The sequence below is a fragment of the Melospiza georgiana genome, chromosome 5 (genome assembly GCF_028018845.1).
Source record: "Melospiza georgiana isolate bMelGeo1 chromosome 5, bMelGeo1.pri, whole genome shotgun sequence".
NCBI classification, from domain to species: domain Eukaryota; kingdom Metazoa; phylum Chordata; class Aves; order Passeriformes; family Passerellidae; genus Melospiza; species Melospiza georgiana.
The window spans coordinates 14,656,059-14,683,026 of NC_080434.1; the positions used below are offsets into that span (position 1 = coordinate 14,656,059).

At 40.7% G+C, this 26,968-nt stretch overlaps 1 protein-coding gene across 13 annotated transcripts in view; it reads right to left on the reverse strand.

The window, feature by feature from the left end:
* The window catches only part of TRIM2 (tripartite motif containing 2), an 87,829-nt gene that overhangs the window by 45,076 nt on the left and 15,785 nt on the right, over positions 1-26,968 (reverse strand). For 2 of the 13 annotated variants that reach the window (XM_058023925.1, XM_058023928.1), the window contains exon 1: positions 14,102-14,305. The exons of 10 other annotated variants lie outside the window; for them this stretch is intronic. The gene's annotated coding sequence lies outside the window, so the exon portion shown is untranslated. Of the gene's footprint in view, positions 1-14,101; positions 14,306-18,485; positions 18,554-26,968 lie in introns of those variants that run through there. One more of the 13 variants, XM_058023922.1, reaches the window with a different exon arrangement.

Consider the following 26,968-nt stretch of genomic DNA (forward strand, 5'->3'; position numbering starts at 1 on the left):
GCTCATTTCTAACACTGCATTTACATATGCTAAAACAGAATGACCAATATCACTCAAATTACTATTTCCATTTATGGTCAGCAGTAAGGACTACGTACCCCTCTGAACAGATCCCATAACATACCTCATGGCCAAAGGAGACTGCTGGAGCCACAGCTGCAGCCACTCTGATAGGGAAATACACTTCCAAAAGAGAGATTCCTTCAAAGTGCTGTTCTCTTAAAATTAACTCTGAAAAGTTGCCTGCTGACAATAAGCTGATACTCCACAAATTATCCTGCTTCTTCAACAGAACAAAAATGTGCTACTGTGGCAAGGAAGTTGAGACAAAAGGCATAGCATTTCTCTGAGATTTTTCTTGTTATGTGTTGATACGTGGGTTCCTTCTCCTTAGTGAAGAGGAAATCGATTCAATCTTGCACTTTACCCCCATAGCAGTTACAACCAGACTCATTCAAATAGGTTTATTGTATGTGCATGTCTTTTGTGCTGGGAGATGGGGGTGGGGGTGGTCATTATATGCTTTGTTTTGTTTGTTGTTTTTCTGTTTTTATTTTAAAAAGAATAGGCTACTTTTCCTCACAAAATTGCTGCATTTCATTGTTGCTGTTGACTTATCTGTGTCACTGCTGACCACTGAAGAAAGTTCTGGAGAAGAAAATACATAGTACATGCCATCTTTGTAGTGCCGTGGAAGAGTGATCTAGCTTCTCTTGTCATCCCCTGTAAATGTCCTGGGTTTTGAATAACTTATTGTTTCTCCTGTTACAAACAGAACCTGAATTCATATTCTTAGGGAGGCCATGATTATTAAGCTACAAAAAAACCCTCAAAGTTAACTACAGGTCATAGGTAGATATTGATAATATTAAATAAGTCATCCAAACACTCCAAGTTAAGACTAATGGTCTGCACTGAAGCCTATACTATAAACTGACTGAATGAGAGTAGTCTAGCTCACCCTGCTGTACAAGAGATTTTAAGGTCAGCAGAAAAAAAAAAATATTGGGTTAGTTCAAACTAAATGACCAGCTAATACAGTCCTGGCAATTAAGGCTGACTGAAAAGTAAGAGATGTGAGAGACCAGAAATCAATTACCCAAAGCCAACATGCTGGAAATGAGGATTAGATTAGGAACACAAATATAGCATAGGATGTGCTGTTACAGCCATCACACAGTTCCACACATCCCTAATTTGACCCTGGTGCCAGGAGAGCAAGTGGGGTGAAACAGCAAAGTTTTGCCATTGTGGAGCCATGCCCGCAACCAGGAATCAAGGGGCCTAAGCCTTCCTTATGAGCCGGTGGCCTTTACCTTTCACTGCTGCAGTTGTGAACCCATGCAGAACCAGCAGCTTCCAGAGAGCAAGAGCAACTTCCAGTCCTCACTCCACATCCTCCAGCAGTCCTGGCTGTAGCTCACACCCTCTGAGAACAGCAAGAGCTTCCTCCCACTGTGGGTTTGTAGCCAGAGAGCATGTCTGCCCCAAAAGAAGCTCTGCTAGGTCCTGGTTCTTCCCCACCAGCCACAGCCGTGAGCCATGGTCACTCCCTCATCTTATGATCCAGCAGAGCAGATGCTTTTTCCCAAAGCTTGTGATACAACACAAGGGATTTGTCAAAGCCTGGGAGGCAAACAACTTGAAAGGTTTGCCTGGGATGTAATGCTGGAAACTTTCCCAGCAGCCCAGCACCCATCCTCCTATGACTTTGCCACCTTCTTTTATTTCCTTCTACCTTCTGCTTATGCCTGGTTCAGCTTGCCAAGGTTGCGGCTTTTGCAGCACAACTGCAGCACGGCTGGGACAGCCTGGCCTCCCTGCTCAGCCAGCCTGAGCCTTCCTGGCAGGACTGCACTTCCTGCCTCTCTCCACCACCGAAGTTGCAAGTCAGGCAGCACCAGACACAATCTGCTTTTCTCCCCTCCGAATTAGTCTTTCTTTTCCTCCTGTTGCCATTGAGGTAGCACTGCAGTCACCAGAAACAATCTCTGTATTCTGGCATTCCTTCTGCACAGCAATGGGCTGACCTTCAGTATCACTGTCAGATGCAGATGTCACGAATTAGATTTTTTAAAAACAGTTTTCAGCTGCTGAAGGCACAGGAATAACAGGAATAGAACCCACTGCTACAAATTAAAGCCTTGCTTAATAGTGTTACATGTTTAATGATTTATACTTTTTTCTTCCTCCTTTCCCCATCCTGTAATCAAAGCTCACAAAAGGGCGAGCCCCTGAAATGTGGGTGGACCTCTTAAGACATCACCATACTAATGCTTTACACTCCAGTTTGTGCAGGGAAGGTAAGGGCTGGCATCTAATACCCACATTTATTCTCTCCTCATCCCCACAACTTGTGCCTCTGCAGTAGCCCTTCTCCACCCCACTTTGGAGGTGAATAGTCCTGCTTCCATCCCCAGAGACCCTATCTCCCAGCTCTCCTGTCTTTGGACGGAGAGGGGACCTACTGGTGGCTGCATGGCACACACCAAGGGACAAGTCTGGCAGGTTAGAGCTTGTGTGATCACACAGTCATCACCAACTGAGAGGTTATTTGTCTGAGGTGTTCATTATCTCTTTTTGAGTCAGGGTCTTGCACAATACATTCCAAAACAGCTGGAACACACTAAATTTACTGCACATGAGACAACAATGCATGGATGGGCATCCATGAATCCTCAACCAAATACCCCAAATTCTCAAAAAGGAGATTTCAAAGAGAAGGGGTAGGAAATTAATAGGAAGGACACATCAAGGGAAAGAAAAGGATAAAAGTATCAGATTAAATTATAGCATCAGAATTGTAACTTAGGGCCCTTTCCATGTTTAAGAAAATGTCATACTCTCAGGTGAGCTCTAAAAAAATCTGCAGTAAGGTATGTCAAAGTAATTATTTCAGGAACTAGATGTTATGCAGTCATAAGTAAAAGAAGTTTAAATTTTATACTTGCCATCCAAAGCAGTAAGAGCATCTCTACTGAAAAAAACTCTTCCCTGACTACCAGTACTGTTACCATCACCCTTATATTTACACATTTTTGACTCTCTAGGTCTACCTATTCTCTGAACACTGACAGGTCTCTGTTCAGCCTTTATAGGTACACAGGCACAAATAAAACCAAGCTGAACTGACAAATAATTAAAAGTGCACATGAAAACACTGCTGCTTCCATAAACATCTGCTGGGAAATGTTACTTGAAATAAAAGTGCTCCATGAAGACTCCACACTAATTACTGTTAACACTTCCAGGAGCAGGAAAACACGCAATAGAGCAAAAAGAAGGAAGCTGATCAGGAATCTATTTGAAAAGAGGTCCTTGGTCTTTTCTACGTACTATTAGATATAAGATATGTTGAAAAATGCTCTAGGCATTTTCTTCAGAGTTGCTGAGCAACAAGAAAAAAACAATAAATGCAAGCAGAAAATGTTCAATGCTTTCGGTACTGAGCTGTACAGTGAAAATTGTAGAGACCATCCCCTCCACTCCCTCCTGAGACGGCATCTGTGCCACACTGCATGTCCACTGCAGCTCTCACTTTAGGGGAGATGACACACTTCAGGCGCTGGAGTTTAGTCACATATTCTCTGATGACCACCAAAAAGTTACTCTGTTGTTTCCATTTAATTCAGTAGGATTTTGGTGAACTACCATGAAGTTCAAATCAGCAAGGGAGAAGGCTGCACTCAGCAATCATTACAAGCCACGTAACCTCTTCACAAAATTAACTTAAGAGAGTACCAATCCTTTAGATTGTTTTTCTTGCAGCCTTCAAAACTCCCACTTCCCATGAAATATAACACATGAAACACAACCTAGGAGGTAAAGGAACCCATACCACCTTAGGTGTCTCACAGCAAGAAACAGGAGATAGAATCTAAGTATTAAAAAAAGCAAAAATGGAGGCAGAAAGGGAAGGAATTATCATCTTAGCACAAAAGCACATATTGGAATAAGGACTAAGAAGGAGGGAGAAAAAAGAGCTCCTCTCCAGCATGTGAGCAGCCTGAAATCAGGTTCACATGCTCTGTAACATTTATACTGTTTAAACATAAAATATTGGTTGCTGCACCTCCATATTTACCTTAGCTGTTGAACAGTACCCACCTCATTTTCTTGTCCACAGCCCAGCAACAATGTTAACTTTTATATCTGCCAAGTCTTCTTCTGAACCAAAATATCTTTCAAAAACACAGCAAAAAGTCTAAACATGTATGTGGCCGTTGGGTTCAGAGAAAACCTTGCTCAAGCGTTAGGTGGCAGGCAGAAGTTTACCCAGGCAGGCTCTTTATGTTGGCAAAAGTGCAATGCTGAGCTTTCACAGCAAGTAGGTAAACACATAGCTATGTGCAGCAGGTAGTCTGGCAGCACAGGCAGTAGTGAGAAACAATGTCAGGACAACCTTGGCAAAAGGAGCTCTGTGGGTTTGAACAATGGTTGTGGGCACAGGAGCTGAACAGCCCAAACAACCACAGCAAAAAGCCATCTACAGCTCGGTGGGAGCTCAAAGTGCTCAGAGCTCGAGCGTGCCAGCTCTGACGCTGTGTCCTCCACCTCCACACTCACAGGGACACTCTATTTGACTTTCCAGCAGTCAGTTCCAGCAGTTCAAAACCTGGAAACACCCAATGGCTGAACTTCACCCAGTAAACATGTCCTTCCAGTCCTCAGCAAGGACACTCATTTGCTGATTGCCCGCCAGCGCTCCTATTTAAAGAACTGTTGTTATTGGAAATAGCTGAAACCTTTCCACAGCAGGGATTAAGTGCTCCCTGCACCTTGTGCCTTGCCTGCAGGAATGCATCAATTCCCAGCATGTGCTTCCACAGCAGAGTTCTACCACAGCCACAGTAACACGTGTTATCTGCCTGCAAAGTCCATCAAACCGCTGGGTGGGCAGGACCCCCAGACGGTCCGACCAAGCAGCCACTCTGGCTCAGCCCAGGCTTTCCCCAAGCCTTCTCCCTGAAGTGAAAGGTTTTATACATGACACGAAGCTGTCTACCTTTACCCTTCATCTCCAAAAACAACTCTCCTAAGCTTCCTCTTAGACATCTCTTGCAGGTTCAGGCCAGATGCCCAGAGGCCCTTATGGGGCATTGCCAGGCTGCTCATAAGCAAAGGCTCAGCACTGATGTAGGTTAGATTTCTGCAAAAATGACATTCTCAGGAGACCTTGTACATACACTCCTGCATGAATGTCAGTCTTTTCAACTGGCATCACAACTTAAGAAGCAACAACTAATGAAAGAGGAATAAAGCAGAACCACTCATATGCACAATTTTAAGACTCTCCCAAGCTGAACTGGGAAATACAGGACATTCATTTCTACATGAAAACACATCCATTTTACATTATAGGAAGCCAACTACATTTTTGTGTATGCAAACAGCAAATTAGGAGACAGTATCAGAAACTATAATATAATAACCATGTGAATGCATCTGTCTGTTAAACAAAAAAAAAGCCCTTGGAAAAAAATCTGGCATCAGGAGAGATAAGAACAATATTGTCTTAAATCAACCACATTATCACTTGGATTGTGATAGCTCCTGGAATATCTTTCAAGTACCAGAATCCTGCTGTGATAGGCACCTGCTACACAGCATACAAGCTCCCTTGCAAACATAGGTAACCCGTATCTTAAGGCCAAACACAGTTAGACTGTTGCTATGTGACTGTATCTGTGACATTTCTAAACTAGGATGTAAGTTTGCATAGCCAGCCATCAATTTAGATTTAGATAAGGAGTGTCTTTGTAAAGAAAGAGGTGCAAGACAGTGGCTCATATAGTATGAAACTCTTGCAGTCAGGAACAGCGGCAGATCTTAGCATCCTCTTTCCTTTGCAAACTCTATAAGTGGATATAAGAACTGGCTGAGATTTTAGAAACAGTCCTTGTGATAACTGTGACAAGATGCACCATGTTGTTACTGAAACAGATTATACACCTAAGTGATAAAACCCATGAGAGGTGTATGCAGACTAACCAGATGTAAGCACTGATAGTACAAGGAATTGAGAAATCCTAGTGGAAAGCCAGTTACAAACAGGACATGGAGACAGCCCTGCCTCAGGTACATAACTTCTCTAACTCAGATTCCACAGTATGCAGCTCTTAGGATGTATTCCAAATAACTTAAATGCTTTTGGAAAGTTGATGAAACAGTAGTCATTAGGTTTTTGGCAGGTGGAGTCCACTTGAGTTAAATTTTATTCACAATGTATTGTTTTTTCAATATTTGTATCTATTGCTTCTTACTATTCCTTTTTACAGTCCACAGAAGAGAAGCCTCTTTTGCAGATACCAGTAATGTGCTGGATAATTCACCCTGTGAGCTGTGAAACCCATTGTCCAGGGTACTACAGTTGTTAATATTTTACAGGCATTCCATCCAAATTATAAGGCAAGGCTAGATTTACTTTTGATTTGACCCAGACAAACCTTCAAATTACTCAGAGCAGACATCACAGAAGCCTCATAGTTGCCACTCCTTTTTGGCATAGTTAATTGCCACGAATGGCTTTACAGGGCTGCTTCTTTGCAAAAAGAGGGCCACTTTGCAAAGCTGGGCCATTTAGGGACGTCAGGTGAAAAGAATCCCTCAGACATCTGCCTTGTTACACCACTGTTGCATGAGCAATGCCACTCAGGGCCTTTAGCATTTCATTTACCCATTACAAGTCACACAAACAAGACTCCCAACAATGGTGAATGACTAAGCATCACCCCAAGTAGAGAACCTTTTATAGTGAATACAATAATAACCTAGCACTCCTTTTCCCTCTTCCTCTTACCTTTTCAAATTTCCTTCATCCTTAAGAAAACAAAAAAAAAAAAGAGACTTCCAGTGATTTTTCTGGTTTCTCTGCATAGGTACTCTGTATTATTAATGTATTAAGCAATGTCATAGAGCTTGGGGAAACGATGCCTTGATCACTGTCCTGGTTCTTCTCATTTAAAAGCTGCACACCTTCATCATCAGAGGTCCCTTCAGACTGTGCACATCTTCAGAGCAGGCTGTTCAGAGGATAAAGGCCACCATTCAGGAGCACAGATTAAAACCCATCCCAAAAGTTAAATATGGGAAGAAATCTTCCTGCTTTTACAATTAACTGTATTCAAGACTGTGTAATATGTCAGCTTCTGATAAGACAAACAAAAATTTTAAACTGTGCCAACAGAGGAAATGGAACTACTCTTTTTTCTTTTTTTTGCAAATTCACCTTACTATACAAACATTTTTGCATGCTCTAATCTAATTTGGTTTTTACTAAGTTTTATAGGATGGAATAGTAAAACCTAATTAAAATGAGGAAGCTAAGGGATGAGGGGATTCTCTGCCTACACAGAACATATAGTGCAATTCTTATAGAACGATCCTCCAATAATTAATGTCTTCCTTTTCTGTGTAATAAAGGGTTGCATTTATCTCCACTGAGAGATTTTAAGTAAAGGATTACTTCTGTAAACTTATGAAAAATTATTTGTCTTTAATTAGGAACTAAGCATCTCAGAACACATCTGTATTTTACAATCAAAATTTATTTCCAGCTGTTTTAGATGCAAGACAAAAAGTTATTACTGCTTATTTGATAAAGAGAATGAAATATTCACGGTGCAACACTTAATTTTATCTTTCTTATATTTTCTGAGCTGAGATGCACAAAGATCTGCTGCTCCCAAAACTACTCAGAGCAGACTAAGAATTATGTAATAAGAGAAGAACCAGTTCTTTGAAAAGGATCCAGTAAAACTTAGAAGCACTTTGGAAAGACCACATATTAACCCATATTGTAGTACTGTGCCAGAGTAACACTCAGGAGAAAAAACCACCATCAGAGGCTATGAAATAATCTGTGGCTCTACTTGACATGTTGGCCCTAGGTTTCCTAACTTCAGCACAGTGCAATTACTTGAGTTCTAGATATCAAATTAAATCTACTTTCAAGATAAAAACAAAAACAACAAAGCAACAAAAAAAACCAAAAAAACCAAAAAAAACCAAAAAAAAAAAAAAAAACCAAAAAAACAAAAAAAACCCCAAAAAAACCAAAAGAAACCCCAACAAAATAACCTAGAAACAGTACAAACCAGCACCTGCAGAGGTTTGTCTTGTGGGAGTTAATCCCTGAAGGTTTACATTAACACTTCCACCAACAGAGGGATTACAGGAGAGAAAGTTGCAGAAGGGAATTTCATGAATACTGTTTGCTTACTGGAAAAGGAACAGAAAAAGCAAAACCAAATCAAAAAACCTGTGTGAATGCAGAGAAACATGGCAGCTTTTCCTCTTCATGAGTTTTATGTATGTTGTAAATGGCTTGCTCCTCAGTCCTGCATTTTCATTCCTGGGGGTCATTTTAGTTCCTGAAGAATTTTTAAGTAGAGGGATTTACAGTATTTGCAATTTACAGCTGTTCACAGAAGACATCATTGAAACTGCTGACACCTGCTCATTTGGAAGTCCCATTTCTCACAAAATATGCAATTTCTCAAATAGTACAGATCATGGGCCTAATATATGGTTGGGGCTAAATATGGGACACTTACTGTCTCTCCAAGGACCACTACAGAGATGAATGCATTCAGAGGCACACAAAACCCATAATTGTTGGGATCTTTTCAAGAACATTTCCAAGTTCAGCACAATCTTTTGATGCAATCTGTTGTTGTTCTGTAAGTAATTGTAAGAAAAGCATATTTTCTCAAGATTCCATCACTACTTCAGAGGGCTTTTGCTCTGCAAAAGGTGCAGGAGCATTTTGCACTTTTATGTTTTCATACTATTCAGAGTTATGTAGTTCAAAATAATATGGGCACTGTTCTTCCCTTGCTAAATTAACTCCTGAGCACTTCACAAAACACACTGGTAGATATCACACACCTTCAGGCTCACAGATAACCAGGTTCTGCTGAACTTTGATGTAGAATGAGGCAGACACAGTACACATCATCATAGGGACTATAGCTCTTTTTAAGCCATCAGTCCAGACATGACAAATTTCCAAATTACACATTTGCTGAAGAAGGATCCTCAAAACTAGCATTCCAAACACATTTTATAAAAAAAAAGAAAAAGAAAAAGAAAAAAAAAAGAAAAGAAAAAAGAAAAAAAAAGAAAAAGAAAAAAGAAAAAAAGAAAAAAAAAGAAGTGGGATTGTCATTCTTTGTTTCGAGAACTACAAGAAAAAAAATCAAGAACAGAAGCTCATGGCAGCACAAAACAAATAGCTTTCCATGACAAAAGAACAGAAAGTCACCCATAAATAAACTGATCATACACATGTTTAGGCAGACTAATAACACTTAGACAAATAAATCCATACTGGATTAGGAGCAAGCAAATTGCTGAACAGTCATCTCAAGCATTTAAAATCTGATCAAATGTAATTGCATCTACTTCAATCCTTATGTCTCTTTCACAAAGAGCATCCACCTTGGCATAAGGACTGAAAATCACCATCCATGTAATTAACCACTCCTACAATGTATGTAAAATTGATAATATTCAGATGGCTTTAAAGTGAGACAGAATGAATAATACTTTTACACATGAGCAAAAGCACTGACCACAAAAAGCAGAGTTGTTTGGAGTTCTTCCAGGGGAATATTAAGTATATACACGATTACAGTAAATTTTTTAAGTCATTTCTCTTCTCCTAGTGGCAGGGCATATTCTTATGTTATTATCACCTAGGTTTACTATTTAGCAATAAACCATCACGGCCATTTCAGCATGAGTTTCTTTTGATGCTTGTGTTAGCAGGGTCACCGCGTAATGTAAGAAGTGCCAGAATACAAGCTGCTAACATTTTTCATGTGTCTATGATTAGTCTCTTCTTAATTTAGCTGTGCCTCTTTTAACCCTACTGCAACTAGACAGATGGATAGAGCCAGCCAACATCTACCTGCTGCATCTACCGGTTCAGTACCTCAAGAACTACATGTCATTTGCATTTCCAATTTCAATTTTTCCTTTTGAATGGGATTTGCCTCTGAGTTTTTGCCCTAAAGTCCAGCTAGCAAGTAGGAAGGCTGCCTGGTTGCCAGCAGACTTCTCAGCTGACTAGATCCTTGGCAGTCCCCACACAGAACATTAGTGACATGTTACATCATTTGTTTCATGGTATGGTATTCCAATTATAAACTGTTATCAAGCTAAATTACTGACTTCCTGCTAAAATTACCTTTCAAAATAAGTGATGCCCAATCCAAATATAACCCGGCACCCCAATTATTAGAAGGAATGACATGCAATATGTCTACAGATTGGGGACAGAAAATGTTTAGACAGCCTGTGGTAGAAAACCAAGGCAAATACCTTTAACGTTACAATTCATACAATAAATATTTATCTGTTTAAACCACAGAAATAAAATGTGGTCTTGACAGAAATAAAACCATTCAGAAAGTTTGACATGAAATGCCATTTTCATTTCTCCAGAGGTCAGCCTGAGCTTTGTTTAGTGGAAGGCATTCTTTATTTCAGTTGATCAAAAAAAAAAAGGAAGAAAAAAGATCTAGTGCACAAAACAGGAATTCTTCCAAATTTCATTTGTTAAGTGTTTGCAACCAAGCAGCTCTTTCCTTTACAGATCTGTTAACACAAACCTTACAGCACACCAAGGGACTGCCTGCAATCCATTCATGTCACATAACAAACAGAAAAGCAAGTCCAACTCTAACAGAAGGATCATATCTTAAAAAGTAACTTAACAAAAATTGAGATATAGAGAGGTGAAGTACATTTATGTGACTGCTAAGCCCTGCTTGTGTCCCTTCAGTACTTTAAAAACCTCTAAATAGTCATTATTTTCTTTCCTATATTGATTTCTTCCAACAAATATTGATTCTTGTTTTCAGTCTAGATTTTTTTTTAACAGCCCATGCCACGCATTTCACATGGCTAGCTCTCTCCACCTTTTGTTATTTTTACCAGGAAACATTACAGAAAACAAAAGAAACCCCTGCAGTCTCTGGAAATAGCATATAATTATAGAGAATTATAATTTTGGTTGAAGGTGTCAGCCAAGTGTAGCATTTGCTACAGTGGATTGCAATGTGGCAGTCACTGGAGTTCTTCAATAACTGAAAAAGGAGCATTTATATATGTTACCCTGCAAAATATGGATGGGCAGAATTCCAGGAGAAATTTTTTAGGGCTTTGGAATTAGTGGCATTTTATAATACAGAATACTACATTGTCTGTAAACAACTAATTAAATCTAAAGTGTTATTCCCTTATATAATGCCATTGTGTTATGAACATTATAAACTGATTTTACTATTTGCAGTAATATATGCTTGCTGCTGTGTATAAAAAAAACAGTAGAAACTAGCTACACTTGTATCTTCAGACACATTTAATTCTGATGAGACAATGTGCTTGCCAGCAGATCAAATCAAATGCTTTTACATGTGGCTCAAGGATTTATCCCAACCTACTACCAAGGATTTATCCTAACCTACTATACATTGTGCCTTTGTTTTTATAAAAATAGTTCATATGTCTAGACACAGTACTACATGTTTCTGCAAAACTGTGTATGTTTAATACTTCATGCAAATGATTAAATTTCAGCTTCAGTATAGTAATGTACAACACTTTGTTCTCTGGATTAGAACACCCAGTACCTTTCCAGTTAATTGAATTCCTCTGTTTTCCTCAAAGGAATCAGGAGCATCACTGTGTTTGCATAAGCTGTCCAAATTCTAGTTTTGTTATGAATTAATGAAATTCCATTATCAGGCAAAAACAGGCCCAGAATGCTTTCATGATGGCTTCAAGCACCAATTATCTGGGATTTTCCAGTAAACAACTTGAGCTTCAAGGTAAAACCAGGACTGTCAGAGAAAGAATAGTATCATGGGCTGGGGAAATCCCTCAGTAGAATTACCATCTTGGTCCAGGCATGGTCTAATGTTCCAAACATTGTGCATGCTGCTGGACATAGCAGAATTCAGACAGAACTTGCATGTGCCACCAGACATGGACACTGCTTGTCTCAAATCTAGCCACAAACACAAGATTTCATCAAATATCAATGCCGTGAAAAGGATGAACTTTTAAGACACACATACCTCCACCACTTCTCCAAAGCCTTAAATGTATACATACTTCTAATTTTTATTCTGTGTTGAGAAGGATGCATTCCCTGTCTCCCTTTGCAAATTACATAAAGAAATCAAAAGATATTTCCCTGAAATATCTTGACTGAAATAATTGTTTGCATGGTTTTAATCCTTCCCTCTTCCCAGAAACCTTATAATCAAATCTAGAATTGGTTCTGTCATAAAACCTAATTAAAATTTCCTTCTGGCCCTCAAGCAGTGTTACAGATGCTCCTTGAACCAAAGCTCTCTTTAGCCTTCTCCCTGAAGAAAGATGTAATTATTAAAGGCCTATCAAAGCCATTTCTCATGAAAAAGGATGAATCTCAAGAACTGAAATGAACCCTCCACGAAGAAAACACAAACCTGTTCTTTATAACCAAACTGTGGGCACTGCAGGTCCAGGTCAGACATGGGAGTGTCTTCACCACTCAAGTCTGTAAAATGTTTTGCTGAGATGTTTGAGGAAACCTTTGGTTTATGGTAAGCAGTTCTGGATGAGGGCCAAAGCACAGAAGCTTTATTTCATTTTGTTAGCAGCTAACAGACGGATTCCTCCCCCAAACTCTCTGGAAACAGGGAACAACCTCCTCTTTCTGCTGCCTGTATTTTTGAGCAGGATGATGCAATCCCAAAACCAGGTACAGCAGCTTTCCAGTACCTTCTCTCTAGAACCACGCTTTAGCTATCATCCATAAAATTACGCGACTAACTTGAAAATAAACACATTCATACAGATTTTAACAAAACAAACCTTTTAATATGCTTTTCAAACCTACAGTTTATATTTCCAAGTTTATTAAAAATATTCACATGGTCTAGAAGTTCTCATTAGTATTTCTAGTCAATGTCATTTGTTTTCACACAAGCAGGAATGTGGAATTTTGCGGAAAAAAACTTCTGACTATTAGATCACAATAGATGGCCATAGACTATTATCTAGATAATAAATTCTTTACCCACAAAAACAAAAAACCGAAGGCTGGAACAGAAAGCAACTTTTCTTAAGCTACATCCTTATCTAAGTAATATTTATTTAGTCACTGCACTTTCACAACAATTTTCTTATTTGTCCCCCTGTAAATTAACATTTATGTCATTGCTTTGGCCTGATAAATATTTGAGTTCAGGATGATTTTCTTGGTCTGTTTCTTGCTTCATTCTTAGTATACTACCTAGTATGTCATCTATAATTATACCCCCTTTTTTTTTTACTTAAACCTATCAATCTGCCTGACAGTCTGCCTAGACTGCATTTTGAAAATAGCAAAATGAACTAAGGGGAGAGTAATCAACCTACATCACTAACCTATGGAGAGCTATGAATCAGGTAATGGCTCAAGTTACACTTCACAAAAGCACCACAGAATATGGCAACATAAATGCCAACTTCCAGCTTCAAAAAATGAACCACTGGGAAAAGTAAACTGTCTCTCCTAATTAGACCTTGGCATGGTCCTCTCAGATTTACAGAGTCATTATTTTTCTTTGAATAAACATCACTATTTCTTTCCTAGGCAAACTCCTTGGCTCTGTTTCAATTATTTCTTTTAAATATTAAAGAACAGGAAACATTTGTTTTCCCTTGTCACATCCTGTCTTCTTTACATAGCATCACACAGTCCCCTTTGAAACGCCTGCTCTTACGGCAAGCCTGACATGCACAGTTCAATCAAAACATTTGCTATTGTCTTTTGCCAGCTACAAACAAATTTCTGCACAAACACTGAAAAGGTTTAAAGGTTCCGACAGCCGAGCTAAAGCCGAGTTAACACGACTGTCAAAGAAAGGCGGTGTCAAACTGCTCGGCTTCCCCGCTACCACCCTGACTTAAGAAAGAAAAAGAAAGACAAAACAATTCACTCACTCACACAGCAGAGCTCCTGGCAAGAGCTCACTGGCTGTAAAACCACTGCTCTCACAAAATACTCGAAAGCAGAAACAGCACACAAACATTTAGAGATGAGCGTGAAAGGGTAACTTACATTATCTAGAAAGACAGTGGGAAAGTGCTGCTGCAGTTTCTTCGTTATTTTACACTGCTCTCGGCAGAGCAGACAACCGAAAAAGTTCATCTAAAGAAATCCCTCCTTTTAATTCTCTCTCTCCCAGTTCATTTACTCTGGAGTCCCTCAGCCTGAAGAGATCCGACAGTCAAAAGTTTATCCCCTTGTATTTCCGAATGATATGGCCGACTTTCCTTGGACACATACCAATGATGCAGTAAAAATAGACAAAACTGGGGGGGGGGGGGGGGGAAGAAGCAATCTAGCTTGAGCCTGAATCTTCTTAACTCAATGTTTTCTGTAAAAGCTGCTCTTATGTCAGAAGTTCCCATTCCTACCCTAACTCGCGGAGCGCTCAGTCATCCATCTGGTTCTCATAAACTGCAAATTACAGGCAAACCAGGGAACGTACACGGTCCAGCTTAGCAGAACTCCCCAAGCATCGGCCTTAAAGTAACCTGAGGTGCAAAGGCTTTGAAAGCAAACAGCCGGCCCCGTGCCGGGATGGGGTCCCGTCCGCAGCCGCCTGAGGGCTCCCCCGGCAGCCCGGAGCGCCACCCACGCTCGGGGCACGGCCCCGGACCCCGCGCTGCCCGCGGCGGAGACACAGCGGCCCTGCGGCCCTGCCCGGCTCCCGGCGCAAACAGCCTGCTGGAAAGGGCAGGGAAATCCAGTGCGGCGCGTGAAACCGGCAACAGTTCAGCAAGCCATTTACAACAACCTGCTTTTTATAGCAGATACGCGAAGCCTCACCCCCTTACATCCTCTCTAATGTGTTGCAAAGTTTTGTTTTGGTTTTCTTGTTTGTTTGTTTGTTTTGGGGGGTTTTTTTGTGTTTTTTTTCCTACTGAGGCAACTCAGAGCCAGTGGACAGTAGCTGAACAGGGACCTTCTAGGGTGGCTCAAGCCATTCCTTACCAGAATGAACATTTCACCAAAAGTAACAGAAGCAAAGTTTTGATATGCACCCCATGAAAATCCATGCCTCAAAGCCCCCAAGTCACCTTCAGCCCCTATTTTCATCTATTTAAAGGTCTAGTGCCCTGATTACATTCAAGTACCAAAGGCTTGAGGAGTCACCTATATTTTTGGATACTTCATGGCTTTTGCGTCAGGACAGAATAAGATTCTTTTCCCAATAAAAAAAATCAAGCAAAAAAAATGGTGGATAAAAAAAGTTTTGCTATTGCTTAAAATTAAAGTTTTATCCGTATGTTCTTAAAAATAACAAGTTTTATTTAGTTGTTAGTTTAAGCAGAGGACTTTTTCAAGCTTTTCTACTGGGAACAATTTACTCTGCTTGAACAATGAGACTCTGAACAAGGCAGCTTTCACTAAAGCATCGGTGAATCAGTACAGTGAGTCATTAACAAAATAAAAACACCATTGTAAACGCTCTGACTAAAAGTCCTGAGCCTTGTCACTTGCTCAGTTTTTCATCTTAGCACAATCAGGACTGTGCTGATTGTCTACTCATTTGTACCTGGATCCAGGACTGACACAACTGGACTGTTAAAGCCAAAAGCAGGTGAATGATTAAAAAAATCCTCAAAACAAACAAGCAAACAACAACAACACCAAAAACAAGGCTGTGTAATCAGTAGAAGCAAAGGAGGAAATTATGAATTAATTTTTTGTGTTTTGCCTGTGCCGTCACAATTCCTTCCAGTAGTTGTGTAACTCATTGAATAATTTCAGTCACATCAGGTAGAGATCCCAAAGGTATTATATTCCTACAGCTTTTGTGGAAAAAAAAGGCAGCTGTCCAGATGAGTGAAATACAATCCAGTGATCCAAGAGGCCACACATGAACTCAGCTGTACTATTAGACACCAGGGCACCCCACACAAACAAGAAGCCTATGAGAATAGATTTCACGTGCCCTACGGCTCTGCTGCTACCAAAGTTGGACAACTTTGGCTATATTCTAGCATTTTTCCTCTCTTCTGTTCTCTTGTCAAGGTAGAAAGCAGCAAAACACACAAAATGCACAGATGTCAGCTGAAGCAAAATATAGTATTTTTTGAAACAGCAATAAGCAGGGTTTGGTAACAGTTGAGTTATTCTCCCATTTAGTAATAAACAAGTGGGGTGAACTGACTACCTCATGTTCTTACTGATATTTCCCATGATACCAAAGAACCTGATCCTTGTAGAGCAGACTTACAGGTTTGGGGCAGAAATTATTTCATGGGCCACAGCAGAGTAGTCTTTGTGTGGTTTTCTGAGCACGTAGGTCTCTCCCCACTGTACAAGGACAAGCTGAATGACTGTTATCTTTGGAGTAAGAACACAAGCTGAATGACTGTTATCTTTGGAGTAAGAACACTTTTTTCTGGTGAGACATGGTAATAAAGAGAAGAGTAAGTGGAAATAACCACTTTCAGTTTGTGGTGCTTTTGCTGACTGAATGTTTTTTATCCCAAAGGAGCAAATATATTAATTCACACTGATCTCTCAGGTGGTCTTCAAGATATCTGTTCTCTCAAAAAAAACCAGTTCATTTGCATCAAAGGTAGCTTTCACAAATAGCAATTCCTCAAGAAAACCTCAAGAAAATTCAAGATTCAAAAACAGTAGATCAATTTTAAATTGATCTTCATTTTTCAGGCTCTGAGGATCATCCTTACTCACTAACTTTATCTCCTTTTTTTTTTTTGCATTTTTCATTTCGTCTTTTACCTCATCCTTATGAGGTACCAATATCCTACTGTCCATACACAGCTCCTGCCTCCAGGCAGGCCAGCTGTATGTCCCCCCACTATTGCCTGGATCTAAGGCATTGTTTGATGCTCACATTTTCATCTCTCACTCTTTGTCTCTGTGAATTTTGGGGCAGTCAAGCCCCATGTTCCTACTGAGCACAGGGATCTTGGCTTTCTGGAGAAATGGAGATGGAAAATATTCATCACTTTGATGGTGAGAAAATTTTCTCTAGAAAGCTTCATCTAGGAAAGATTGCAACAAAGAACAGATCAGATAGGAAAAACAACTTTCTAGGAGCAATTTGTCTTCTCAGAAAAATGGCAGCTTCCATTTAGGATATTTTCAAATGCCTATACAAAACTACCCTGTTATTTTCACCAAGATCAACTATGTTACCAATATTAGTAGGACAAGAGTGGAATAGGATGCAGCTTAGATACTGATTATGCTGATTGTGTATCTTTATATGTAGATGCTTGAAAGGTTTTTTCAAACCCTTAAAGCAAGGGAAAGGTGTCCCTCCTAAGTCAGTGACAGACAGGTTGTGACACACAGGAGATGGCAGAATATGTATCTCTCTTGATCTGAACTCTGCTCCCATCTAGTCTAATGTGGATATATTGGAAACACTGCATTGCAAAGGTATAGTTGAAACCAATCTGGTTTCCAACTAGTTTTTTCCAGCTTAAATATTGAGAAAGTGACAAGTGAAAGGTCTTGGTTTGGTAGAGGATGCACTTTCCATTTAATTTGAATCTGTGAAATTATCTAAATGATAGAAGCTCAGAATGGTAGATTAACAAGCCTGGGTCTCACCAAAGGTATATGTCCACCTTTGGTTTTAACACTAGACCACTTGGTGTAGGACCTCAAATATATTTATGCAGATTTCTAGTCAGTCACAACTGAAGTTCTAGATGAGTCTTCTGATGCAAACAAGCTGGCAGGCATTGTACTGATTGAAAAACCACAGGTCTGATAAACTGAAACAAAACTATCCCTGGAAGAGTTCAAGGTGAAGTTTCAGTTCACTTAATGAAATAAAATAACATAGATTTTGGCACTGACAGTAACTAATTTTTAAAAGACAAATTAGCTGTGACATTATAAATCATTTATCACCAGCATTTTAAAGCCAGCACATGGAACAGCTGCCTTGGGTCTGGGTTCAAATGCTAAACTTCTATTCAGTAGGTCTGGCCTCACGTATTTTATCATAGCACTCCAGCTTGGTGGCCAGTGACTTGAGTTTGGCAAAAGCCTGCCTCCCTCCAGAAAGACACATAATTGTCAGCTGGTCTTCCAAACAGACACCATGTGATAATCCTTTGCTGCCTGCTGCAACTCTTAGATGAGAATGGGGCTGTTTCAGTGCTTTTGGTATTGTTTTCATGATGTATGTGTTTTGCTTTATAATGTATCACTTCTCTTCCACAGAAAGAAAAATGCAGCTCAGCCAAACCCCAATGCATGATAACCTTGATGTCATCATTGGAGAAGCCCCATGGCTGCTTCTGTTTTCACTACTGCCTGCAGTAGCCCCTGACTGTCCCCAGGAAAGAAAAAGGGAGAATAAGCACAACTAAGCCACTTTTCCCATCAAGTCTCACATCTGTCACGGCAGGGATCTGGGCTTGCCTGGGGCACATGAACTTACTTGGAGCACATCGGTTATGGAGACATACACAGCCTGTTCCCTTCTAAGTGAGATGAAATGATGATTCCTTTTTCCCACCTGGAAATCCACAGAACAGGAGTTAATGGCTGGATACTTCATATTCTTTAACAACTATGCAGTGCATATGCCCCAGTTGTTTTCATCAGTTGTTTCAATCAAATATTAGAAGAACATAATTTCAAAAGACAAACATTAGCCTGTTTTCAAAGGCCCCTGTTCGCCTCTGAGTGCACCCTCACACTTTTTACCTCACACTGAGGCACTTGCTGAACTCCCAGTGAACAGACACAGTTCATTGCCTGACTCAAAGCTGCCCTGTGAAAAAATGCATCTATTTGCTGCAACCCGAGAGAGGTGAATTAACTCCTCAGTGTCCACTGAGTGCTGCAGACATTATGGACTGGAGCAGGGGAAGAAAGACAACTACAACCAAATGCTCAAGGCTTCTTATAAAAATACACCATGGAAACAGCAGGTAAGCCACACACTCCTCCTGACTGTAGTCCTACTTCAAGGTCTTCAGCCACACTTTTGTGGCAATTACATCCCTTAAATATGGGCATACACTCAGTTTGTGCCCAGTTCACGCTTCTGCTCTGCACCATAGTTTGCTACTCTGAGGCTCCTGTAAAATTGTACTGTCTCAGTATTACTGTTTTTCACAAACTTCCATTCATGTAAACTTCCTTTCAAAAGGAAGTATCCTGGAAACACTGGTGTAAAACATTTTCATATGTCTGCATTCATGAAAAGTTCTGAACCAAAAGTAATGTGCCCAAATCCCTCTTTTTGTTTGAAAACATCATTCATCCAAGAATCAGAAATGTTACCATGTGACTGGTAACACAAAGAAATGAGCACATGAAGAATCACAGCAAACAGTTCAAAAGCAGCTCTGGGCCTGAAGTTGGTTCACAAGATATTTGTTGAACACTGGACACTTTGTTTGCCAAGAAAAATAGAAAAGGCTGTATTTTCTAAAAAATACCCCCATGCTTATATATTTCTTGGCTTAGTCTTTCTCTGACCTTGCCTGGAGCTATCCCCCTTCACAGCACACAAAAACTAGTATGTGCCTGGTTCACCCCTGGACCTGTCCTACTTTCCTGCCTTCAAGTACAATAAAGAGAAAAAAGAAAGCATGTTGAGACCTTTGCACTGAAGAACCTGAGACTCCAGGGGAGAACAAAGAGCCCCCTGTCTCTCAGACAGCAAGCACTGGGCTGTAGTGAGAAACACAGAGAGTAGGAAGAGAATACAGCAGGAGCAAAGCGCTCTGGGGAAGCTCTTAAGGACTGAGAGGCAGGGAGAACAAGCATCTTAAATGGCATGGAACACAGAGGTTCAGGAGGATGGGACATGAGAGGCCAGGAAAAGAGGTGCCTCTAGGATAGGAAAAGAGTTGTGGCAGAAATCTGATGAGCCTGTGAATTTTGTGAGTGAGGCAAGGGGCACGGACAACAGGGAAAAGCTACATGCCCTCCCTACACAGGCATGAGCTGGACACTTGGACTAAGGATGAGGGGCCAGAAGACACTACAAGCCAGAGTGAAAGGCTGACAGGCTTGAAGCTGAGCAGAGCTTTGGGCAGGAAGGGAACAAGACTTTCTCCACTGAAACTACCCTTGTCTACATACCTGCATGCATATAAAAGATGCTGTCTCTGCTCCATCCACATGAACACCTCTTCCCACTCCTGCATCCTCTCTTTTGCAGCCAGAGCCACATCAGTCCTGGCCCACATTTTCCCATCTATGTATTGGAGTGTGACAGTGTAACATTTTCTATAGCCAGTATGATCCAAGGAAATGTTTTGCTGTAGCTCTGGATCCCAAACTGTATATAAGTGTTAAGCATAGATTTCAAAGTGAAAGAGAGGAATGGGTATCAGGAGAAAATTACAGGGAAAATAGAGAGGAAGAGACATCTCTTCAGACAGACGGTCTCAAGAAGACAATGTCTGAAAAGTGCTGAAGGTTCAGTCACTGCAATGCTGGAGTTGACATTAACCTCATCAAATACTTATCAACTTTCTCTTACACATTTGAAAACTAATTGAAAAGAAGGCCAAAGGTATCATGCTAAAGTTAAACATCCCAGTCAGAAACAGAAATTAAATCACACATATGAGAAAAGATTCTAATTCTCACAGTCCCATTTCAGTCTTTAAGTAACCAGCCTCTCTATCACCTTCAGCAAGAGTTTTGCCAGAATAAGACCTGCAGAATTCCATGCCAGGATATCAGTATTAAAAATGTTAACTTTTGACAGCACATTAAGGGATTACATTAGGGAGCATTAGGTAAAGTGTCAACTGAAGATGCTGCATAAGATGAAAGATGTCAAGAAGAAAACAAGCCACAGTATGATTTCATTTAGTGAGAGAAACTGCAGTGCACTCCCTGAATTTTAACGGATACAATGCTTCTCAGTTTCACATGCTGTGAACGAGCCATGATAAGAGGAAAAGGCTGATGACAGCCGTGATAATTTCTTTAGACAGAAGCAACGAAGAAGAACACAGCAAGCTACCCCCTTAATTAAGAACATTTTATGCTACAAACTAAAATTGCTGCTTTATTAGACCTTTGGGCAACTACACAGGCTGAAAGAAGGAAACTGAAATCCTTAAAAGCTTCTTCATGGTAGAAGAAACCATGGCGTCTATTATATTTCCTGCCTACTTGAACACATACAGGGATACAATTTGCTTTCTGGGCCAGAGGGAGGTGAGCTAGAGAGAGAAATGAGCCATCTGGAGGCTACAATTAATATACCAGTCCTGTATGTACCCTAAAAGAAGGTAGTTTGCACAAATGTGCCTTTTACACACTATCAAAGCAAAGCAGCAATGCAGAGAGCCTGTTCTGTAAGCCAGTAATTCCAGTAAGAAGAAAGTTTAGGGCTTGCCAATGGAGTCCAAGGAAACATCTTCCCAGCATGAGAGCAGAGCATAGCCAGTGCAAGGGCTGGAATGCCACTGAAGGTTGTTTCTTTCAGCATTGCTGGCTAGCACAGAGGCCAGATATGTCAGACAGGAGGGAGAGGAGTCAAAGAACCAGTGGAAACTGGCAGATACTGGTGATTTAAAGGCAGCACAGCCTTTCACTGCCATTCACTCTCTGTCACAGGCAAAGAAGGTAGGAACTAATCCCTTTTTTCTCTCTTGACCCAAATTTTCCGTTATATTTCAGGCAGGCCACCCTACAGAATGAGATCTGTTGCAAATACCTGGCTGAGAGACTTCCTCTATTCTCCTGGGGTGAATTTTGCACATGAACTTGCCTAGCAATCCTTTTCTTTCCTAAGAGCAGGTAACTTCTCCAGGTAACACCACCAAATTAAAATGCACACACTAGAGGAAGATCCTCTGCTCCTAATGCATGAGTGAGATCTGGGTACTACAGCCCTGCTGCTTTTGCAACAGAAAAGGCTGCATGCTTAGAGTTTTTCATTTTTTCAGAACCAACCAGTATGTTCCACTTTAGTGGCAACAACATCCCTTACCTAGCATCTAATACCTAGCAAAAGGGATCTGGGGATAAAAAAAAAAAGGCCACAATGAAAGATTTCAAGAGCTTTTATAGGCATAGGTAAAATCTGAGGATATTAGTCAGATGGTTCAGATTTAAGAGAGAAGGCAACTTACGCAAGGAGGCTAAGGAGGCAAATTTCAGCATTTATCGCATGGAGACCTGAGTTCTGATAGCGAGTGATTTTACAAGGAAATCTATCCAAACCTGACAGAAGGCTGCCATTGCTTCTTTCACATCCTCAGACTGTTTCCTATTACCTGACAGTTCAGTTTCCTGGTCAGACTCAAACAGCTGATGGGAGGGAGACATGCAATATTTCACTTACAGGCTGTTCCTTATCATAACCTTAATTGATGTGTGTCAAGCATATAAGGCATATTAGCAGAGCAGCTGCTAATAATAAAACCTGAGGCAAAAAGTACCCTTAAACTCTTCTGTTTTCACTAAAAATCCAAATGCCCAGTGTCATGAATTAGAGCTCCAATAACTCAAAATCCTTCGTAGTTTAGAGAGTTGTTCCTTCCCAAGATATTGATCCATTCTGGGAGCTGGTCTGACATTCCCAAGGGCAGTGTAGGGGAAGTACAGTGGATCTAATAATCTCGTTACCATGAGTATATTCGGGAAATACTGGTAAGAAGTCAGGGTTTCAGTCAACTCCAAATGAACACCTTTCATTAAGTTCTGAACAACTGAACAATAGCTATATTACAAGTGTGCCTGCAGACCAAATACTCAGCCACAGGAAATTGCTGGCAAATGCACCTACAGAAGCAGAGGAAGAAAATGAGCCACAGTAAGCAGTTCTATTTCCAGCTTCCTTGCAGATTTTATCTCCTTTTGTAGATTGAGCATGATATGCTTCTCTGCTTGCCAGGCCATCTGAAAGCTTTGTTAATGAGTATTAGTAAATAACTCTGTTTTCACAAACTGCCTACTAGCTCAGAATCAAAAAGTGCAATTATAGCTTATTCAGTTCAGAGCAGTTCTTTTATGAAGGATGTTGATTCAGCACCTTGTTTTAGCAAGCCCTGTAAATACATCTTCAAAATTATCTTTCTGGGAGGAAAAAAAAAATCAATTTTAATTTTCTGCCTGTTTACCCCAATGCAAATCAAACAGGCACAGTCTGCCCCTTCAGAGCCAGCCATGTTGTGCTGAGCTCGTGATGCACAAGGGATCTCTTTCTTTAGTCAAGAGACAGACAATGTGGCGAGCATATTGATTCCTCCTAATTACGTACTACAAGGGCACAGCAACAATTCCTAGGTGTGTGGTGTATCTCATGGCTTTCATTTAAGTCCTGAGATCCTGCTTTCTTAATCTATAGACAAAAACCATCTTTACTAATCAAGGCTTAGTATCTATCTGCTGCTTAGTGTAACTGACTGAAACACTCAGGCTTGTATTCACAGCCTGGCACAGAAGCAGCTTATTGCAGTAATTAGCTTTAATTCATACACTACCACACATGCACACATGCTGCAGAGAAGGCTCAGACTCAGAGCTGAAAAACCATCAGCATCAAGACCCACCTAAAAGTACTAAGTACAACAGCTGCCTATCATTTGATCTGTGTTATTAGAAAGTTTCTGTCCACCTGTCTCTTAGCCACTGCTTCCTAAATATAATATTGCTTGAGTGGCACTCTGCAATCCACAGCTCACTGAATGATGCAATCATTAAGATCCTATAGGTGAGTAGGATTGTTGAGCCAAAAGTTTCCAGGCTACACCAGGGCTGTCTGTGGAAGCTGTGCACTGCCTAAAACACAAGCAGCACAGCAGAGACCAAGGCACAACCCCAGAGATTCCCCTACTGAGTACATCCACAGGGGGCAAGCTAAACAAGCTGAAAGGAACATGGCATCAGGCCTTGCTTTGGACTTGCTTTTAATTTTTTTTTTTTTTGGCATGAGCCAAAGCTAATGAAGATCTGATTGTAACTTATTTCCTGTGATTTTAAACAGAGGAATAATGAACATGCTTATTTACAATGACAGGCACCTTTCTCCCCCTGAGGTATCTTGAACTCACTGAGCCCCAGTTATCACATGAAACCTACACACAGACTTGCCTAAACTTCAGCAGCAGACTACTTCTGAGATTCTGTATGGTGGCCAGCTCTGACACGGACATTAAAACTTAATTTGCTGGTGTAAATGGTAAAAGAGAAAGTCTAAAAAGTCCATAAATATATGCAGTGCAGGTATAAGTTGAAGAATACTGCCCAAAAAGACAATATTTGAGTTCAAATCCTGAAAATTAGAAAGGGTATACTAAATATGCAAGAAGTCATGCTCATTCCATCTCTACAATCTTTTGCTCTGTGGAGCTGTGAACAATTCCCAATAACAATTCCCAGTAAACAAAGAGTACTGAAATCTGTGACCATGACTTTCTTTTTCTACTGCTAGGTATATATCTTCAAACATGACAGCACCTATCAGCATTCTGGGAAGCATTCATTTTATAGTATCTCATTTCCAGCCATTTCACACTTTTCCAAACCACACTACTCATGACCTTGCAAAAATTGCTGGTGTTTAAAGTGAGACTGGATGATCAAATATTGTAAATGCATCTAAAAATATGAACCAGATGCAGATTAATTTAAGTTGTGTGTATATATATGTGTGTGTGTACAAAAAAACCTCAACAACTTAGTAAGTTTAAATGGATTATGTCCTTATTAACTTCTTCCCTTTTGTCTTCCAGGAAGGTCTCATTTGGCATTGAAATCGTGTGGTCCTTGCAGTCATGACACAGCATACAAAGTAGCTGCTCTTTTACTTCAGACAGAGGAAAATGCTTTAATAGCTGCCTCTCTGAATGACAGCACCTACCTGCCTTGCTAAAACATGCCCTTAGTCTTACAAGAAAAGCCCCAACAAGACAGAAGGCTACTTACTAATGTTCCATAGAGTCCAGGCGGGAGAGTCGGAGGCTGAAATTCACTGTGCCTCTGATGAGAAGATTTAGCTGCCTGCAGCATTCAGACAGTTGGTCCCATTAGGGCCATCGGGCGGCTGAGTTAAAGGGTGGCCGTGCACAAACATAAACAGCTTGTCAGCACAAGCCAAAGAGGCGGGCCAGCCCTGCCAGCCACAATGCGAGCCAATGATTAGCTCCTTCTTCGCATTCTGGGTGTTCAAGATATTGGGTTTCATTCTTAAGCAGGGGAACAAGAGGGACTGACTGGGAAGGGCTAAGGCTTGACGGTTTACTGCTAGGCATTAAAATGGTTAAGGTAGGAGGAAAAACAAAAATCAATAGATCACTTTGGGAAAAGCACATTATTTGCTGTGTATTCATATAAACACTTCTAGGGAGCCTGCAGGCATCTCCAAGGCACACTTTCTTTTAGGTCAATCAAACATACAAGCAAACAAAAGACCTCTAAATTACATTTAGTTCATATTCACTGTATAGAAGTTTCACTTGCAAAGTCTCTAATTTTAATTCTCTCCATCCTTTTTCTTATTCTCATCCTTCCTAACATGCTTTATCTGCTTTATTTGCTGACAGTGGCATTTCTCACTTCTCTGTCACAAATGTCTTACCCTGACCTTCTTGACCTGACCCCCCAACCTTTATTGATCCCCCTATGATTGCTTCTCTTCACCTCCATCTTAACTGTTTGTTCTTTGGGTCCTGATCTCCTGGAAAGAGCAGGGTCACAACAAAGGCACCTTACAGTAAGGTTCTGTGAGACAACCAAATTGATCTAGCAAATTATTGCTATCAAAACGGGAGGTGCTACGTCTGCCTTCTCTTCAGCACCACACTGTGCCCTTCTTGTCTGTCCCCCCATCATTCAAGAAAGGCAGTGTGGCACAGAAGCAAATGCTTCTCAGTCAGTTTACTAATCTTAACACAGAGACAAAAGAGGTATTGCATGGAGTAAATACTCCCTGAAATATAAGCTCCTTCTGATCTTGTCTGAGTCATCTATGTTCCCACCTGTCTGCCCAGGTTCCTCTCTCCCTTTGTTGTTTGAATTGAATTGTTCCTAGTTAATTGAATACCCTGCTTACAGCTGCTGATCCCATTTCATCCCAGCTCTGTCCTACTTTCTTATGCCTCTAGTTTGGCTGTGAGGCCTGTCTGCCACCAAAATCTGTCTCATTAAGTGTTCTATAATGACTCCCTGCATAAATATCATGCTTTGTGCTTCAAGCCTCAGGCTCTTTGAGCTCTTTTTTGCTATCCTCCTCAAAAACCATGCCATCTTTTTGGCTTTCACTGTTTTTTTCTCTGACTTTTCTGATTAATTCTTCTCTCAGCATCTACTCCTCCCTCTCTCACACTCCCAAAGGCACCCTACTTCTTGTTATATTCTATCCAGCTTTTACTATTTCCTTGTGCAGGCTCCTGTACCACTGACTCATGTCAGTGATTTACGAGCATCCATTTGTATTGTTTAGTTTTATGCTTTTCTCCAGTCTTATATTTCACCCTGTGTTTTAGGCATATTGTATTAAGTGCCCTGACAGCTTTTAATTTTAAGATCCTTTTTCTGGGGTCGAATTAAAGCGGTGCAATCACACTACATTCCTGCAGTCTTGGCACAAGTCATTTCTCTCCCTCCCTGCTTTGCTAAAGGAGCTGAACTCGCTGCAGCAGCAGATGCTGGAGTTAGCACCTCGCTCAGACAGGCGGGGTGTCGTAGCTGAGCTCTCTGGCTTCTGCTGACAGGCTGCACGAGAGCTCTGGCACCAAGCTCTGCATCACAATGTGCTCAGGTCACGTTTGCAAGTTTTTCTTCACAGTGAGACATGCTAGACACGTTCTTCAATGACATCTCAGATTCTGACACAATTGCACAGCTCCATCAGCTGCCACCCAGGGACGTAACATACATTGCCTCTACTCTTGCTGGATTTCTCACTCAGTCTGTGCTATCCACACCAATATCATTATTTTA